Source organism: Nicotiana sylvestris, chromosome 2 (assembly GCF_000393655.2).
Source record: "Nicotiana sylvestris chromosome 2, ASM39365v2, whole genome shotgun sequence".
Classification (NCBI taxonomy): Eukaryota; Viridiplantae; Streptophyta; class Magnoliopsida; order Solanales; family Solanaceae; genus Nicotiana; species Nicotiana sylvestris.
In genome coordinates this window covers 153,476,205-153,494,563 of record NC_091058.1, presented here as the reverse complement: position 1 = coordinate 153,494,563, position 18,359 = coordinate 153,476,205, and positions in this window count along the sequence as shown.

The window sequence follows — 18,359 nt, the reverse complement described above, 5'->3', positions numbered from 1 at the left end:
TCATAATTCTAGCTCGCTTGAGCATTTTATCAAACATTTTGTGTATTAAGGTTTCATGACCCTTTTTATGAAAGGCTCCACCAACCCATACCCCGTTCTTTTCTATATTTAACTGACAACCTCCCCACATACTTAGGAACACATGCATGCAAGGTAATTACTCTCATCCCCATGAATTACCTTACTAATGGCCCCTTCTAGTTACATTTTGAAATTAAAAGTTTGGGTGATAGAATCTTACCTCTTAGGAAGAAGACCTAGGTGCCTCTCTTGATAATCTTCAAGGTGTTAAGCAAGAATTGAAGAACAAATTTGGTGAAGATCACTTTATCCCTCTAACACTCTCTTTCTCTCTCTAAAGATATCAGAAAATTAGCTCAAAATGGCCCTTACATCTATTTTAAAAAAGTTGGGTTGGGTTTTAAGACCCCAAAAATGAAGCTCCGGAACAGGTTCTACGATTGCATATGCAACCACATAATGGTTATGCGGTCCGCAAAATGACTGCAAAAAGTGGCCTTGGGAATTGGACTAGTCTGCTTCACTCTGCGGTCGTTATGCGACCTGTAGACATGTTCTGGTATCACATAATGCGTCCTGTAGACCTATTCTGCTGTCGCATTATGCGTCGCAGAACCTCCCTCCGCAAAATTCCAAGAACAATTATGTGACCAAAGTGCGGCCCGCAAAATGGATATACGGTCACATAATTGGCCACGAAACTGACCTCAAAATTGACCAAAAAGACTGCTTGACTCTGCAGCCCGCAGAGTGATTATGCAGCCGCATAATGGGCCGCTGAAATGCCCACTTCTGCAAAAATATTTCCTTCAACTCCCCAGCATAATGTTCAATCCAAAAGGTCCGAACCGCAGTGAGCTTGCTATTACTATTAACCCCTACGCCTACTTCGGCATCACGGAATCCGATTTTTAGGAAACATTTTGCGGGGCCTTACACTAGGACTTGTACTTGAATTCCCAACACGCAAAGTGATTTGCCAATCCATAAGGTGTTCGGACATGACTAACAACGAGGCCGAATATGAGGCCATAATTGCAAGTTTAAGACTAACACTCAAGTGTGGAGCAAAACAGTTGAAACTACGATGTGATTCCCAGCTCGTAGTCAACCAAGTTACAGGGACTTTCCAAATCAAGGAAAAAAGATTGCAAAAATAACAGACCGATATTTGCAAGCTCCTTCCTAAGTTCGACGAATTCCATCTCAAACAATTCCAATGAGCAAAGAATACCGAGGCAGATGGCCTCGCCAAACTAGTCGCAGCTACCAAGAACATCACGACCAGAGACAAAAACGTGGTCCATCTCCTAAACTCATCACTAGACCAAGTCGAGGTAAGAACCATAAACATAACTTTGGATTGGCGCAATCGTATTATCACATACTTGCAGGATGGCACACACCCTTATGATAAAAAATAGGCCAAGAAACTAAGGATGCAAGCAGGCAGATGAAGTATCATCCACAGCGACTTGTACAAGAGAACTTACGGCGGCTCTCTGTCGAAGTTCTTGAGCCCAAATCAAACTCAGTGCGTCCTCTAACAATTCCATAAAGGACATTACGGGGCTCACTACAGCAATCGAGCACTTGTTAGATGCCTCATATGAGCGGGATATTATTGGCCTACCATGAAAAGGGATGTCGCAAACTTCGTGAGGAGATGCGAGCAGTGCCAAAAGTACACCCAAATGATTCACCAAGCAGGCGAACATCTCCACTCGGTCACCTCACCTTAGCCATTCATCAAATAAGGAATGGACATCGTGGGCCCTCTCCCAATAGGGCGAGGTAACGTACGATTGCTTTTGGTTTTAACTGACTATTTCTCTAAGTGGGTGTAAGCAAGAGCATTCTCTCAAATACGGGAGTAGGAGGTAACAACCTTTATATGTAGAAACATCATACACCAGTGTGACCTCCTCAGAGAAATCAGCTGCGACAATGGACCCCAGTTCACACGAAAGAAAACCGTTGAATTCTTTAAAAAATCGTATATCAAGAGGATACTCTTGACCCCATATCACCCCGCAAGTAACGGACAAGCAGAGTCCTCAAACAAGTCGATACTAAACATTATGAAGAAGAAGCTTGAAGATGCTAAGAGACTGTGGCCGAAAATACTACCAGAGGTATTGTGGGCCTATCGAACCACTCCGAAAACAAGCAAAGGAGAGACGCCCTACTCTTTGGTCTATGGGACCGAGGCAGTAATACCAGTCAAGGTCGGAGAACCCAGCCTAAGGCACTCCCATGAGAGCGGTATGAGTAACGGCAAAAGCAGGAGGCAGGAACTCGATGAAGTCGACGAACAAAGAGATATGGTCTACATAAGAATGGTCGGCCCAAATCAACAAGCAGAATGATAGTACAACAAGAAAGCAAAGGTCAGACTGCTAAAAGTCGGGGACTACGTATTAAAAGCCAAAACTCTAGCGAGCAAAGATCCCCGAGAAGGCAAGCTGGAAAAAACTGGGACAGTCTATACAAAAATACTGCAAAAGAAAATAAGGGTTAATTCCAACTAGAGACAATTAGAGGAAAGATACTGCCAAACAACTGGAATATCAGCCACCTCAAATACTTCAACTTCTGAGAGAAAATATGTTCCCCAAGTTGTACTCTTTTTTCCCTCACATGAGTTTTTTCCTAGTTGGGTTTTCTCAAGGAGGTTTTTAACGAGGCGATGGAGGGAACGCTTCGAGTAGAAGTATGTAAAGGCAGGGTCATGATTACTATTTCATTGACCGACCTCTCAATACTCTCTAGGTCAACCAATGAAGGGACTAGATAGACTGGACTAGGACTGGAACACCAGCCAACACCCAAAAATCTGTAAATTTCTCCAAGTATGTAACCAAGGAAACAATGTCAAAGCAATAAGAAATTTATGCTTATCAGTGCACCCTCTCCATGTTAAGGTAACATTTGACCCGCTCGAACAAACACCTATTGGCCCTCGGCCGCAATACTAATAAAATTTTACATTCGATCCCACTCGAAGAAACACCTATCAGCCCTAGACTACAATACTAATGAAAGGTTACGTTTGACCCCGCTCGAACAAACACCCATCGGCCCTCGGCCGTAATACTAACAAAAGGTTACGTTTGACCCTGTTTGAAAAAACATCTATCGGCCCTTGGCCACACTTTAATAAAAGGTTATGATCGACCCCGCTCAAACAACATCTACCGGCCCTCAGCCATGATTTGACGAAAGGTCACAATCGATTACAATCAAACAAACACCTATCGGCCCTCGGCTGCATCTCAACACAAAAAGTAGTAAAAGGGAAAAAGAACATGTAATCAACTCCAATGCCACGACAAGCTAAAAGACAACACTAATAAAGGAAAGAGTAAAACAGGCAACATTAGAAGCAAAAAACATACAAGTACAGAAAGTAAATCACAGGAAGGGAAGGAGATGCAGAAAACAGCTTTGACATTTCATACTTAATCATTTTATAGAGGCTTGTGAAGCTGCCGACAAAAATAAAAAAAAGGTTAAAATGAAAAAATAAAACTAATGATCACCACCATCACTATCTCCAGTGGCTTCACAAACTTGGCCACTGATGCCCTTGCCATCTCGATCACTACCACCTTCGCCGCGTTCGCCCTCAAGATAAGCGGTATCGTACCAAGTCCTCTTCAAGCCGGTCTATGCTCTCATCATCCCCTAATCACCCTCAGGTGTAGTAGGATCATACCCGCAAGCGACTCGAGCTTCACGAACCTTAATATGAACATCTTTGAGGGAGACCTCGGAAATGGATCCCCCTTTATGAAAATCTCGAAACACATCTAACTGATCCTCGACGTGAATCCATTATTCATATAATTCCCGAGGAACATTGGGAAAATCTGAAGCATGAGAAGAAGATGGTTGCACCAGCAGTTTGGCCTTCTCAAGTTCCAAAACGACTACCCAATCATAAAGGAGGGCTTTATCCTTCTCCAGCTCTCCGATCATCTCCTCTAGTCGATCTTCCTTAGCTTTCGCTGTGGACTGATCATTCTCCTGCTCGGACTGGAGGGTTCTGTTTGCTAAATCAAGAATCTCCAATTTCCTTTGAGCGTCCAAACGGGAAGATTCTTCCTTCTCAAGCTCACTCTACTTCTCAGCGACTTCATCATTGAGGCCTTCTAGGTGAAGCCGACATTCCTCCAATTGCCTGCACAACTCGATGTCGTGCCCTATTTTTCTCGCGAAATTGGGTTTCGACATTTGACTACTCCTTTTGAGAGAGTAGGGAAAAGGATTTGGTTGTTAGAGTCGCCACCTAACGGATTAAGGTACGTTAGGGCACCTAGAGCAAATAACTCAGATTATACTAGTTTGCATCACCATAGATCGGGTAAGGGCTCGAACTACCTTGAGGGGAAGGTGTTAGGCACCCATCGAGGTCCACAATGGTAGGTCCTGACCGAACTAAAATTATGCGAATTAGTCTAAGGAAGCGAATAAACTATTAATAAGGATGGGCGTCCTAAATGTTTTAGCCTATAGGATCACCTCGTGCAACATAAATAATACTTCGTAACTCCCCCAAGATTGGGTGTTACTCATATTATTCAGCGGGCATAGACTATCATCTCCTGCTACCCGATTACTATCTTTTAGTTTTTACCTAAAGTGCTCTAGTTGATTCTAACTCGTGTCTTATGCGTGCACTACCTGTCCCTTACCTAAGGTCCTGGAGACATTGAGACCTCAATTTAGGAAAGTTCTAGACTAGGCCTAATGTTCTCCAAATTCTAAAATACTAGGCGACAAGCAAAACAATTAGGACTTTTCAAATAAAGACAGATATGGGCTCACGTTAACCTCTGCAGGTAAACAACAAATGCACACAACTGATTTAGTAGCCTTTATTAATCTATGGGCAGGATATCTATCTGATGAACAGGCGAGCATTATTATATAGAGACAGTTCTTAATGCGAGTGTTAGGGCCTACGTATATTTGCCTACTGATTTTAGTTCAATATAATATCTGGGCATCTCAACAGTAAATCACAATCATAAGTCCAGAATTATTGTTAAATCCTATAGGCATGTTGTCTAAGTTGTTGACAGTGATAATTGAATTCCGAATTAGTTAATAGAATCCTATAGGAATGACTTCTACGAGTGTGATGATTATTGCCCTATAGGCATATTTCTAGGTTTGAACTGTTTTTAATCATATAGGCATGATTTCTAGCATTGAGCTAATTTTAATCCTATAGGCATGATTTATATTGTTGAGCTAATTTTAATCCTATAGGCATGATTTCTATCATTGAACTGATTTTAATCCTATAGGCATGATTTCTAGAATTGAGCAATATATGAGCAGGAATTTATATACATTGAGCCAGAAAACAATTAAGACAAACATTGATCATATAGGCACGGTTGCTAATACATAATTACTGGACAAATTGATACACCTAAAGGCAGGATTTCTAGCAAATCATAACATCAATCTTATAGGCAGGATCTCTAGTATGTAAGCATAACAGGACTTATAAGCATGATATGAAACAGTACTAATGAGATCCTATAGGCAGGATTTCTACCTGATTTAGCAAATAAAAATAAGAAACCATTCCCGATGTTACTAAATACACCAGAGTTATTTGTTACAAAATTATTACAGACCAGATGAATGAATTAGTTAATAATAATGAAATAAACTATAGAGAACCTACAACAGGCCCAAATACACCTGGGCAACCCAGGCCTTCAAACCATAGCAGATCTAAGGCTCACTTTCACAGGTACAGAACAATCACACATAGAATCTAGATTTATAGTGTGTCAAAGTTCCCAAGGGCTTCGAGTACCTAGGGCAATACTCACACTAGAGGACCAAATGCTCAGAAATAATTCAAAGGAGGTTAGGAACCAAACCCTAGTGTGTCAGAGTTCACAAGAGTCTCATATAGACACCGAGCAGTGCTTACACTGGGGAGGTGAAGGATAGAACCTAGAGGACCTAAGAATAGGAGTTTAAAACTAGTAGCATATGAAAGCAGACAATGGTAAAGAACAGATTATAAAATAGGTATGATTTTAGAAAAACCATCATGACAGAGTTTAAAACACAAAATATAGGCAGAATTGCATTAAGAAGACAAATTGACAAGATTTGCAAAATTGTTCATGCACAGTATCTAATGAGTTAAAGTCCGAAAAGCCTAATCAGTCTAAGTGTACATGCTAACATTTAGGACAGCTTTTTTCAATCTCATAAAATATTTAGACAATGTATTAAGGCAAATAGTCAGATAATCACATGAATCCAAATGGATGCAAAACACATTAGAAGGCAAGTTATCAGGGCACATGAATGACAGAGAAAGGTTTAATAATAATACAAGGTTGTAAAGACTCATGACTGACTAACTGATGAACATACTAGTATTATCTTAAAGATGCTAAGTTTAGGACAAATTTAGAACTAGCAAAATAGCATACATGAAACAAGTTAAAGACATTGAGTTAACTTCTAAGAGAATTCATATTATTCAAAGATAACTAATCTCAGAACTAACAATATCGATTATAGTATTAAAAGAAATCATAAGAACATAAAAAGTGGTAGAATCATGCTCAAAATGGACTTTTAAACATGCTGGATCATAAACACAGTTCATGGATACATAGAAATGAAATGATAAAAGGATAGTCACTCATCAGTTAGGCAAGAAAATAAGAAATACAGTATAATAGTCGAGAGCCCAAAATTACTTGGCCTTGGCTTTCAGCCGGCCAAGACCAGAAGAAAGCGAGAGAGCAAAGAGAATACAAAGCCAAAACTTAAGTTTTCAGTGAGAGTATATTGATTTCCGTCTGTCTTGAAGGGAAAGGGGGAAGGGTTTTAAATAGCCTTAAACTAGGGCATGCAAATATGGAAACAATCAATCATATTGTTTAGGGAAATTTTGGAATACCATTAAGGCAAGTCGGTAATTAAATAGGTTTAACTAAAGCAAGTAACCACAGGACCAGTAAAATGAAAAACAGAATAATAATCGAAACCCTAAAATAAAGTTAGTCGGAATGCAACTAGACAGATACTGAGAAAGAAATCAGAAATACAAGAACCTTTAACAGTTTTGAACCCTAATCTAGGGATAATAGTTTAGACAAACAACATCATAAAATGGAAGGAAAATATACGGAAGGTCGAAATAATCAACCGAAATAGATCTTAACTAGATTTGAGCCCTAATTTTAGCGCAAAATAAATTAGGCAAGGTTTTTAAATGAAAAATCACAAAACAGACATTCAGGAACATAAAAAGGGTTTGTTAAACAAAAATGATAAAAAATAAAAATATATATGTAAAAGATCTAAACCTTATATTTAGGGTAAACGAGAACAGAGAAAATCTCAGAGATTCATACATAGAGAGAGGGAAGACGAACACAAATGAGAAAATGGGAGGATTCGAACTAGATTTGGTTCGAAAATGGAGAGATTAGCTTGCCATATTAGGAAAGCTACTGAAAAATACCATAATCGAGTAGCCAATAGTGAGACACGACCGATAAGGTAAGAAAATCGTCAAGGGATTCCATATCCGATTAGAATCGAAGAAAGATTATGGGTGACGACACCTAGGGTTTTAGAGTAGAAGAAAGGAGAGAGTTTGAGGGTGGCGGCTTGGAGGGAATGGGGAGTTAGGGTTAGGGTAGGTAAATTAAAAGGGGTGTGGTTAATGTGGGTCGTTGATCTTAAGGGATCAATGGCTGGGATTGAAGGAAGGGGTTTAGGTCGGGTATAAAACGAGTATTGGGTTAGGGGGTTATTTGGTTTGGGCTGGGGCGGACTGGGCTAGGATTATGAGTAGTTGGACTGCGTAATTGGGTTAGGTTTGAAAATGATTAAGGAAAAGGGGCTATTATTTAAATACCCAAATAAATTAGTAAATAATTCGTAAAAAATGATAAATAAATATTTAAAATATTATATGTGCATAAAAACGGTTAATAATAATTATTTAATATTATAAAATATAAAAAGTTATTTTTTGCATAAATAGAGTGATTATAAGTATACACGGGCTATTATTGCAAAATGTATAGTTTTAGCCTAAAGATGCAAATATATTTATAATAAATGCATCAAAAATATTTAAAGCTTATATGTATATAAATGATGAATTTAAGTGATAAAATCATCATAAATATTTTTTTGGATGCAATTAATGATTATTTATACAGTAAAATATGTGAATAAATTGATTAAAAATCTTTAAAAATTATGAAAAAATTAGAAAAAATACTTGATGATGCTCATGCACTATTTTGAAAGTGTATATGCATATTTGAAATATATGAGGCCTCCACGCCCCTGTTGACCTCAAGATCCTCTTCCTTACTCCTCAACGACCCCTCGAGGATGCTACACTTCTCAATAGCTTTCACCTGCTCGTTGTCCTTCTCCTTCAACGCATTGCATAGGGCCTGCATATCGCCACTCTCATCAAATCTCCTACGAAACTCTCGGTACTTGCTGAGATACTCGAGGTACTTGTTTTTCAGCCTCACAAATATTTCTCTATGCCTCTCCTCCCTCCAGGCGCTCTCGATCCCCAATATCACCGTCGCAATCACAAAAAGAAAAGAACTAAGTCAGAAATGAAAACACCTGAAAATAAAGATAAAAAGGGAGAAGAACAAAACACTAAACGCTCACTCTAAGAGCAAGACCGACGATGATCCTCGACAAGGTAACGTCATCCAATTCTTTAAGGGTCTTACCCTCTATCTCGTTACAAGAGGGGGCCAGGCCAGGGACCATGTCCTCTGTATACTTAAGCAGATCACGATCCATAGGGATCGCAATGGTCCTCGTAGACCCCTCCAACCTTATCTCGAGTTGGGTAAACCCTTCTTCCATCATCTTCAGGCCGTCCGCATCAATGTCCGAACTCGACTTATAGCCTTCCTCAGCAACGCCTTTGCCTCTCTCATTGACCGGCAAGGAAATATCATCAACTGGTCAAGAATTCAACGATACCACTCATCGCGAAGTATCGATAACACCAGCAGCCGGCCCTTCTGCCTCCCTCTCCACTGAAGGAAGAGACGTACCCACGTCGGCCTCTGCTAACCTCTTAATCTTGGACACCGACTCGATATCATGTCCGATGATAATGGTAGTCATCTCGCGTAGCAAAAAATCACCCTCTATTAAATCAATGGCCAAGGAAACCCCGTTGCTAGCATCTACAGACCTCATCTTACGAGAAACCAAATCCCCATCACTGTGCAAAGGCCCCTCGTCCTCATCAATAAGACGGAATAACTAAGGAGCCAAGGTTTTCTAGGCAAAAGTCTCTGCGGCCAAAGGAGGGACATATTCAGAAGTAGTCGCCATCGAAGAAGGGATTAGGGCACGAATGGAATCAACCACAGTCAAAGAGGGGCGGAAGCCGAGGAAATAGTAACTTTTCTCTTTCACAACGCGGATGAGGGGGCTTTCGACCTCTTCGGGAATCCCCTGGCCAAAGCTAAGAAAAATACAGGGAAAGAGGAAGGTTAGCAAAAGCAAACCAAAAGAAAAAAAAAACTATGACATTGGTAATAAAGGGGACTTACCAGTCGAGGGGAGAGCAGGCCCAAAACTCTTTAAGAAACAAGACCACTCACAGATCCCCACAATGTGAGGGAGGAACTGACCAACTCATTCAGAAATGTCGTCGACAAAAGGTGGAGGCGAGGTCTTCGCTGCATGAGAAAAGGACAAAATTTCAAAACCCACGACCAAGCAAAAAAAATAATCAGACACCTACACTCAAGGAAATTAGCTACTCACAATTATAATTCCAAGCCTCAGGAAAACCGCCGACGTTGGCTACCACGTCCTCGGTTCTGATGAAGAAGAAGTTGAACCGAAATTGGCAATTAGCTTTGTCGTCATCTTCACCACCAAGTGTATACGTACAAGTGTATTAGATGCCAAAATGTGAGTTCAACCTTGGTCAACTCAACGAATTTGGAAAGCATCCTTATGAGTTTGTATACGTACGACGCGAACTGATCTAGACAAATGTCGTAGTAACGGCAAAATTGCTCCACCAGTGGAAGCAGAGGAAGAGTATAACCGACTTAGAAGAGGTAGTCGTAAAAGGAGCAATATCCAGGATGGTGGACTTGCACCGTATCCCACCTGGCTGGGATTAATTCCATGTTGTTGGGATGGCTGAACTTAGCCTTAAGCTCTCCCAACTCAGCTTCCGTCATTGCTGACCGAAAGACCCTAGGGTCGGCGTCAGGCAATTTGGAGAAATCGAATCTCGTGTCAGGGTTGCGAGGAAGTATCTCCTCTACCGATGGGAAGCCTCCATCATTGACGGCGGAAGGAACATTCGCCTTGTAAGGATGGAACACCATCAATAAAGGATCATATCACATCCCTCACTAGATTCAGAAGGTATGTTAGACATGTCTTAACAGAAGAAAGGAAAGTATCAAGCAATGAAAAACTGAAAACAATAGGAACAACTAGAATAGAAAGGAGAAGTGTAAAGCGATGAAGGAGAAAGAAAAGTATATAAGGTTTCGAAACAAGAAACTTGAAACTTCAAAATCATACCCTAACATCTCTATTTATAAGGACCCTGGCACTAGAGCCGAAATTGGTTCATCATTACCTGGCATCGGAATTGATGCGGCAGATTCAATTAGGGGTCACACACAAAATGAAGCAATGCATCAGGAATATGCGTCATGATGACGCATGGCATCATGACTTCATCCTAATTTGTGGACAACACAACTCCAACAAACCAGCCGGAAAATTGAAGCATTTGAAATTAGCGGCTCACATAGAGTGGCGTCGCCAGTTCGCTGTAACCACCATGACCTGCCCAACTTACTTAATAGTTTCGACCACAATGAACAAAATTCGCTCACCAAGCCCTCCTGAAGCCGGCCTCAATAAGTGGAAGGAGTAACTGTATGGGTCAAAATCCGTCTTTAGAATATTTAGGCCAAGATAATAACAAGGAAAGAGTCCCCAAATTGTCATTTGTCAAGATAGTCCAGGAAGCAGCAAAGTCTGTGGTCGAAGAATCAACGAGAGCCGTAGTCGAGGCGTCAACAAAGATCGAGGTCGAGGTGGAGTAACGTTGACAAAGCTGTAACGACTAGTTTTCAAGATAGGATACTAAAGAGAATATTCTAGTAGTTATTCTCTGAACGTGTACTATTAGATTTCCTAATAACATGTCCTATATAAATAGAAAAAAGACAATGATATGGGACATGTGAGATTCGTTGTAAAGAATAGACTTTGACTAAAAGATTCGACTCTCACTTGCTATCATACAAACATCACCTTTTATCTAAGACTCTTGCCGATACTTTTCCATTAGATCCAAGAACAACTCGAATATTCAAGAATTTGTCTATCATTCACTATCAGGAGAAAGATCCACTTATTTCATTCTTTATTGGATGCTACATTATTAATTCTGATTTCTAGAACATTTAGTGTACGATATTATCATTGTTCGACCACATCTACACGATAGTTATTACTTCTTTAAAAACCCACATCTAAGAATATTATTGTTAGCTAAGATTAACTCGTATTCACATAAATTTAATTATTTGAATCAAAATTTATACTTTTGGTCAAATAATTATTCCAAATTTATGTCGAATATATCCATTAAAAAAATATTACTCTTCTTACTAAAAGATTCTTCATCTTGCTCTGAATAACTTTTTTGTCTCCACTCTGCCCCGCGTTAAATGCCAAAGTTCTCTTAGGTTTCTCAATGTGAGGTTAAAAAATCCAAAACTTAAATCCCATCAATGAGAGCGCGCCCGGATTGACTACTCAGATCTGTTTCTATTGCTTGTGTTTGCTAAGACAGAAATGTGTTTTTCTTTCCCCAACTTTTCTTTTGTTTCTCAATACGTTTCTTTGCCTTGATGAGTCATGTTTTTTTTTTTTTTTTTCAAAAGATATGATTATTTTGGGAACTATTAACTTTCTACAAATTTCTTTCATCTTTTTTAGTTTCTGAGATTTCTTCTTTTACTTATTCTTGGCAAGAACACTCACCTATAAGACATCTTTTGTATTATTAGCCATAGTTTATGAGCCATTTGCTGGCATTTTTTGGAACCCTTTTGAAAACCATTCTAATTTCCATTAAAAGAAATTTAAAGCTGGGAAAGATTTTCGGAGAAAAATATGATATTTGGACTTGTAACAAAAGTTTGGAGTTCTATTACCATCTCTTATTTTTAGGTAATGTACAGAGACAATGTATACTCATTATTCCCTTTTTCTTGTCGTACTTTAATTCTTTATCATTCTACTATTCACTACTTCGCATTTTCTGCTCTAACTTATATATTCAATTCACCAATTTCCACTTTCAATCTACTTATTTTCACATATACCGTATAAGCTAGTTCATCAAAGCTTTGGTAGATGGAAATAAATCATATATTGTTTTTTACCTCCCCTGAAATTTTGAATCCTTATCTTTAAGGTATATCTACTTTATTGATTATTAGGTCATACCCTTAGGCGTATAATTTATGTAATACTAAGAGTTTCTTTCGTGATCATTGGTTACTAATGCTTGTATCTTTAAATTTTGTTTCACATATCTTCCGGCATTTCCTCGAATCTCACACATAGCGAGAGCTTAGTGTACCGAATTGTCATTTTTTATTTCTTTCGCCTTTGTTCCCTGCTCCCACAATATGGTTTCAGAAACACTCATAATCCCTTAATTAGGCGAATGTGGATTTTGGTGCCTCTTATTTGTTACTCCATATTCATGTCAATTCCTGTTCAATCTTTTGGTACTTATTATTTTACTCTGCTTGTGCGATTAGCTCACATGCCAGTTTTAAACTCGGATCAAGAGAGTATTGTAGGTTGAACAGCCGACATTATTCAAATATTTATTTATGAATTCATATACTAAGGGGTCGTTTGGCAGGAGGTATTAGAATAAATAATGCAAGCATTAGTTCTATGCATTATTAATACCTTGTTTGGTACATTTTTTCAATTTGTGTATAACTAATACTTGTATTAGTTGTACATCATACTTGGCATTATCTTATGCATAAATAATGCATAGAAAACCATGGCATTAGTAATACCAAGGCTTTAATGCATGCATTAGCATGGTTAAAGACAAAATTATCCTTAAAGTCCCTTAAAGCTAGAGAATATGGAGGACATTTTTGTAAGCAACTATTTTTCTTAAAAATTATGCAATGCATTATAATTTTAATACACCACACCAAACAATAGATAAGAAATAATATTTGCATAACTAATGCTTGCATTACTAACCTATACATTACTAATACACCTTATTCCGCACTATTCTTATACACCCTACCAAACGACCCCTTAATGCAAAATATATTGGGACTTACTCACCTAGACACATTGTATCGATACCCTGATGTATTGAAGAATGAGCAAGGGATTCCATCACATCATTGTCCGAATGCGAGGGTGGACCGTGACGCGCTTATACGGAAAAATATGAACGGGGAAGATTCGTATGTATTGACGACCTTAGGAGCTGTAACAATCCCGTACTTACATTGTTTGTTGTATTTAGCAGTAGATTCAAGATTTAAATTTTGTGGATGTAACTTTTAAAATTCTTAGTATTGAATTCGTTGTATTTTTTAAAGTTTTGGATTCAAACTTACCATTTGTTGTAGTTTTAATATATTTTTATACATAAATTTATTTTTTATATTGAAAATATTGAGTTCAAATGAACCAAGAACGAAATGTTACATCCGCCCATGAGTGTGTTATAGTAAACGTAAATATGAAGCTCCTGGTGACCGTGCGGATGGAGCTTCTTTAATTAACACCAATCATAAAAAGTGAACTTAAAGTGGTTTTCTTTTATCCACTACTTAGTTATTGGGGTTTTTGTGCGTGTCAAGCAAAGCATTCTTTCTTTTCTCTTTTGTTTTTTTCCTTAGCCGTGTTTTGGGTCTGATACATGTTTACCCTAAAATCTGAATAACAATTAAACTTATATTGTGGTTTTAAGGATATGTATTTAATTCAATATCAATTGATAAGCATACAATTAAATATATAAATGAAAGAATAAAATAAGTCAAACTAGTGCACAAGCCAAATCTCGACCTCGAGCTATGATAGCCTCGAGGTGGAATAGTAGGAATAGCAAGTTACAAGATAGCTATGATGAACATTGATTAAAATAGCTAGAGAATAAAGTGTATGTATTATCTTATCCGTCAAAACGTGTCTTAAAAATGAATGGGCTCCCCTTTATATAATAGGGGAGTCCTAAATAAGGTACACTTCTAATTATAGTATGAATTCATATTTGACAACTATCTAACCGCCAAGGATCAATCCATTTCGCAATTTACGCCGTGATCTTCGGGCCGTTGCGGGTATCTCGCTCTTTCTGTTACTGAATCATAAGGGTATTATCTCGAGGTATGCCTTCTTCCGACCTCGGCAAGTGATTTCGACCTCGACCTTGATATTGGAAAGGAACCTCGGACCTCTCGAAGTGGTGTCATCTTTTTCATTGAAGAACGAAATCGGGTAGCCCCGATTTCCACCGTATATAGATAGTCCCCTCGTTTCTTAGAATAAAATGAAAAGAAACGACTTGAACCTTTATTTTTCGGAGACTCTGATGGCGATGTCATCCCCATGAGATAAGCGCTCGAGGTGATCGAGACGTCCCGTCGGTTTGTTTCCCCAAAACATTAAATGCTTGCCAGTGGTGGACGGCCACTAGCGTCGCCGAACCGTCACCATGTGCCTATAAATACAAGTAATAGTTTATATGAGTCCACTAAACTATAGATTGCCAAGTCCTCTATGAGTTTCTACTGAGAATACTAATAAAATAGTAAGTAAATACGACAGGGAGTTTTACGTGGAAATATCCCTACTCAAGGGATAAAAAAACCACGACCTACACTGGTAGAATTTCAACTTCACTATTAGCAAGTTTTAGATTACAACTTATGCAATCTAGGAATTAAACTCTTAATCCCTCACTAACTCGTAATACACCTATTACAAGTCACTTTGCAATATACCTATTACAAAGACTTCAACTCACTACTAACTCTAGTCACGACACAAACACTGAGGGTTTATGGTTTTACAAAGGGGTTCCTAAGTAACACTTCTAGCTAAGCAATTTAGGAATTACAACAAGAACAATTACAAAGTTACAACTCAACTAAGGATAACAAAATACTGGATTTAGGAACTGGGCCGTAGTAGCATTTAACTTTGTTCTTGATGCTCTTGAGAATTAAATTCATTGTCTCAGAAGTCTTGGATGCTTGAAGTGAATTCTCAAGTGTTCAAGTGATGTTTTGTTGTATATTCTTGTTAATACACCTTTGATGACATCATTGAATGATGTAAGCACTTGGTTGGTCAAAGGACAAGTGACTGCAAAACTGTTGCACTGTGTGCACTGTTTCTGAGGCGGTCACTTTCCAACTGTGCACAGTTGACTTTCATACTGCTGTCAGGGAAACACAAGGGATCAGGTCCCTCTCTTGTTTCTCTATTTTCTACACTTGCAGCAATTCCCATTGGCTGGAGTTTTGGCTGGAATCCGTTCATTAGCAATATGTACCAAGTGTGTCAGGTTCCCTATCTAGTTCTTGACAGTAAGTGTTAGATCATCAAAACATAAGGCAAAGATATTGAAAACCTATCAATTTCTTCCTTTTTGATGATGACAAACTTAGACATTGATAACATATATTTAGAGCAGAAATAACTAGATGAAGTAACAGGAACTTCACAAGTTCCCCCTGACTTTATGCTTTCCCCTTTATCAGATCCATGTTTCAATTATACTTCCCCATTTTGGCATCATTAAAAATACACAAGCAGGCAAACAACATTTAGAAGTCTAGCCTAGCTAACTCATTGCGACATATGTGCACACAAACATGATAGAGAAAATAAACAGAGAATACAAACATATAGAAATCAAAAAGAGGATAGTTTTTATATATAAAACATATGCCTTTGCTTATAAAGCAAAGGTATGATTGGACTGTTAAAAATCGGGAACAGTATTGATACATCCCATCCACATCAAAACAAAAGAAACAAACACAACTGCCAGGTCATAAAAACAAAAATAAATCTATAAATTGGTCACTGAAAGGGTTACTTAGGGGGAACTAGGAGTAGAGGGCTTGGAAATTGCAGCAAGGGTTTGGAGAACTAGGTCTATTCGAGCATTACCCGACTTTTGCTCATTAAGCAGTTCTACTTTCAGGTTCTCCACTTGTACCCTGAGATCAGAGTTTTCCTTTGTCAAATGAACCACCTCCTCATTTGACTATGGGGCCCCTTAGGCCTGCTGACCTTCCAGGATAGCGTTCCTAGCCTTCAACCTTCGAATCTCCTCAATTGCACTATTTTGAGCATTGATGAGATGAGAGATTGTTGATGTACATCCTAACCCCCCCCATTCTTCACGATGCACTCACATTCTTTTAAAGTTGTTTGAGAGAAGGCCTGCTTCTTGGTTCCTAGCTTGCCTTGCCCCAGTGTCACCTTGAAAAACTTAAACACTTGCGTATGTAGAAACCTGTATGGAAGACCATGATTGCCAACCTTGAAGGTTGCTACCTTCTGCATAGGTTCGATCATGATGGCAGGCAAGTTCACAGGTGTAAATCCATCCAGTTGCTCAATTAAAAACAAGTCATACTTGAAAGTTATGGACCTCCTCTCAGCACGGGGTAACAGAACTTTGTTCACCAGCTCGAAGAGCAACTAATAAACAGGGAGTAAAACCTTCTTGTGAACCTGGTCCCCCTTCTGGTTCGCATTATCCTTTACCACAACATTCTAGAAGTTTAACCCATACGCATCTTTTACAGTAGACACACCAACCGTAGGAACTTTAAGAATATCCCCAAGCAGACTAACATCAAACACAATGTCCACCTCATTCACCAAGGAACAAATGTGATCGGTATCAACATGAAAGAGGCAGACATAAAAGCTTTAAACCTCATCCTCATACACTTTGGGTGCATCCATTTGGAACAGATGCCCCCATAATTGACACTCGACCATTGCAAGGGCTTGTCTCATACCAACCATATCAGAAATTGCTGGGGTCAAAAGTGCGACCCAACAGGACATTTTGGTGCCTTAATCGTTCTAAAGCAGAACTAGTGTCACTTCTCATCCTTTTCGCAGAAACATGTTCCTTAACAGGTTCCAACTTTCTCTTGCCACACTTCACACCACTTAATTTGCTTTTCCCTTAGACTTGACCAACACATCCTTATCAGAAATTGAGGGTTCACTCACAACATCTTTCACTTTTGAACTGGGGGGTTGTAACATTCTCCACTGAAGTAGAATGTTTCTTATTCTAGGACCTTCTCACTAAGGAACTAGGTTCCTCTGTTGTTTCGTCCTCAACCTCCGCCACAAGGACATCCTTACCACACACTATTTCATTGTCTTTCACTAATCTCCTCTTTTTCTTATTACCGCTCTTTCTGCTCTTTTGAAGGGTAGAGTCATAAGCTACCTTTGCTTGTAGCCTAGTAGTAGGTCAATTAGTAGAAGACTCAGGAGTGGACACTACCCTTCGCTTCATTATGAATGCATCAAGAGGAATGTTGTCTTGATACTCCTCATCGTTAGACCTCATCTCAGGGACTAGAATGTCCAAGGGCTCAACAGCAAATGGAGGAGAAGATGCAGGAGAAAAACTGGCCTGGGAGTGAGAACCCTGACATGTTTCCTCCAAAAAGGGATCAGGTTCCTCACAAGAGGGCCCAGTAGTTTCTGCTGGTGCAGAGCCTTCAACAGCCACCATGGCTCCTTCTACCACCAGTCCCTGTGTCTTGTTCCTCTAAGACATGGGTGCACCAAAAATTATCTCATGTAATACTCCATCGGCAGATACTACAAAGATGGTCGCGATATTTTCATCCTCGATAGGCTCCACAGCCACCACAGAATTTGAAGCAACAATGGCGGAAACCTCTGCGACCTTAGGACTTTTACCATGTTCTCCACTTTTCCCTTGATCAATAGGAACCTCAGAAGATAAAGAAGAAGGATCAACAACTTTAGGGGTTTTTGAGATGGTCTCCTTAGAACTAGAGGGTGATGAGAAATCTGGGTTAGGGGTGATTTCAGTGATGAGGACAGGGATGGTTACAGAGGACTCATTGGGGACGGAGGACTCAATGGTTTTTTCAAGGTTAGTGACAACTAAGGCAGGAATTTCGGAGTTTTTATCAGCCATTGAAGAGATGGAGCAGGAAATTCTT